The sequence below is a fragment of the Micropterus salmoides genome, unplaced genomic scaffold, assembly GCF_014851395.1.
Source record: "Micropterus salmoides isolate LMB-PRFRI ecotype aquatic unplaced genomic scaffold, ASM1485139v1 Ms_hic_scaffold_1267, whole genome shotgun sequence".
NCBI lineage: Eukaryota > Metazoa > Chordata > Actinopteri > Centrarchiformes > Centrarchidae > Micropterus > Micropterus salmoides.
The window spans coordinates 1-2,674 of NW_024040338.1; the positions used below are offsets into that span (position 1 = coordinate 1).

The window sequence follows — 2,674 nt, forward strand, 5'->3', positions numbered from 1 at the left end:
CTGTCAGAATTGGAAAGAACATATTTTGTGGGAGATGGTGCCGCTGTAGTGAGGATTATCATCTCTGTCATCTACTCGCTGGTTTGCGCGCTGGGTCTGGTTGGGAACTTACTAGTCCTGTACCTAATGAAGTCGAAACATGTGTGGAAAAAATCTTCCATCAACCTTTTCGTAACTAGTTTGGCTGTGACTGACTTCCAGTTCGTCCTGACTCTGCCGTTCTGGGCAGTGGAAAACGCGCTGGACTTTACGTGGCCTTTCGGCAAAGCAATGTGCAAGATAGTTTCCTATGTGACAGCTATGAACATGTATGCCAGCGTGTTTTTCCTGACTGCATGAGCGTGGCCAGGTACTGGTCGCTCGCCTCTGCGCTCAAGGGCAGGCGGCGGCGGCCACACTGCTGCTCCGCGCGCTGCATCACCGTCTTCATCTGGTTCGCCGCTGTCTCCGCAGCTCTGCCGCACGCAGTTTTCTCCACAACCGTCATGGTTTCCAATGAGGACCTGTGCCTTGTCAAATTCCCGGAAACCAACGGAACCGCGCGTTCTGGCTGGGACTTTACCATTCTCAGAAAGTGCTGCTGGGTTTCGTGGTGCCGCTGGGCATAATCTCAGCCTGCTACCTGCTCCTTTTGCGCTTCATCACCTCCAAAAACATCAACACATCGAGCGCCAAACGACGCGCCAAAGTCACCAAGTCTGTCACCATCGTGGTGTTATCCTTTTTCCTCCTGCTGGCTGCCCAACCAGGCGCTGACAGCCTGGGGCATTCTCATCAAACTGAACGTGGTTCATTTCAGTTATGAGTACTACACCACGCAGGTGTACGTCTTCCCGTGTCCGTGTGCCTGGCGCACTCCAATAGCTGCCTGAACCCCATCCTGTACTGCCTGATGAGGAGAGAGTTCAGGAAAGCGCTGAAAAAACTCTTCTGGCGGATGACTTCGCCGACAATAAGGCCGATCACAGCCACCACAAAGCAGGAGATGAACGAGCAAGGGCACGTCTTGGTCCCCGTCAGTGCGCCCGAGGAGCCCGCTGTGGTGTTTTATCCTCCGGGGGTTGTTAGTACAATGACAGAGAGCTGCCCCAAAACAGCAATTAGACTAAAGTGCCACAAGGACAGGGTTATTAAATCAATTTTGATTGTAATTTGCATCTATGTTAATTAGGCTACTCCATTTCTCGCCTTGCAGCTGTCAGGAAAGTTGGATCTGCATGATTCAAAAGGAGAGACAAGTGAGAAAACTTCGGCCAATTATGATAAAAGAGTAAAGGACATTTCTCTTGTGCACAAAGAAAGAAGAGATAGGCTTACCTTATTTTGAATGTTTCTGAATTATTCTATCCAGAAATGTAAAAATATATATTTGAATGTGTAAGTAAAGTGTATCTATATGTGAGACACTCGCTGGTCCTTCTTTGTGTGCAGAAAACACCCCGGTGCTCTTGTGGTGGATGTCAGTGAAGATGAATAATGTCGAAATAGTTTTTAGCACACAACATCTTACCTTGGAATCATAAAAATGATTCCAATGAGTTCCACACAGTGAGGTAAAACTTAAATTTGGGGGAAAGAGAGTATCGATATTGGCTGATAAACTGAGCTGTGGCGTCAGAATCTGCCTCAGAAGAAAAAAGGTGGATTGATGAATATTGAGAGGGCATCATGTGTCATAAATCTATATGCTCATCATACACTCCATTCTTTAAATAACTTTTTAAAGCATTTACATGAATACATTCATGACTAATACATAAAAAAGTTATCAAGCTATTGGGGAAAATAAATTCATTCTTTTTTTTAAATCCTTAAACAGCTCAATCCTTTTCATTTGCTTACTCTAATAACCAATGAAAGTGTCATAAGAACTTTTCATCAAAACTACCTTAATCTCAAAGTCCTTTATTTCTCCTGACATTTGCCATTAATACACAAAAACTGCAAATGCATACTATCTTTTAAATGTCAAGTTGGGTGCAGTGTTCAGTGACCGCACTTTAGATATATTTAATGGGTCATTTCACAACCCGCACAAAAAGATTTTTTAAAAATCTATTCCTATAAAAAAAACATTGAACACATTGATTTAATGGATACATTTTCATACAAGATACAAGATCATGTGTTTTTGATCTCTACAGATATGCAGCACCATTAGCCTCCTAATTTACAGTAAATGTTGTCTTGTGCAGGAAGTCAGATCTCTATCGCTTTCTATCGGATCTAATTTTTTTAATTTATTCAGGACCATTTCCAAATAAGTCATTAGTGTCTTCTAATAAACCGGAACAACTTCCACACCAAACCCTAATTATTTCTTCACAATATCACTGTTTAAATAAAATACAATTTTACAGCAGTTAAATGTCACAGATGGATGATACTGCCTGTTGGAGCCAACCCCCACAGTAAGTTAACATATTAATGCACTGTTTGCAGCTGAAGGTACATGTCAGCCTAGATAGGATTAGGTTAGGGTTAGATTTTTAATTGGGCCTCTGCACTGATAGAACGTTTAACTGGGAAGGATTTAATTAAGTGCTGGATTCAATATTGTCTTATTTCTAAGAAGAATGTAATTAAAATTCAGTCCTTCCTCCTCTTGCTGCCTTCAAGCGTGTGCAGTCAGGGGAGTGCAGCAAACCCACTATAACATTCCACATCCTGAGAT

The 2,674-nt window shown here is 42.6% G+C and overlaps 1 pseudogene; it reads left to right on the plus strand.

The window, feature by feature from the left end:
• Positions 1-3: 3 nt before the first annotated feature.
• Positions 4-1,350, plus strand: LOC119900135 (annotated as a pseudogene).
• The last annotated feature ends 1,324 nt before the right edge of the window (positions 1,351-2,674 follow it).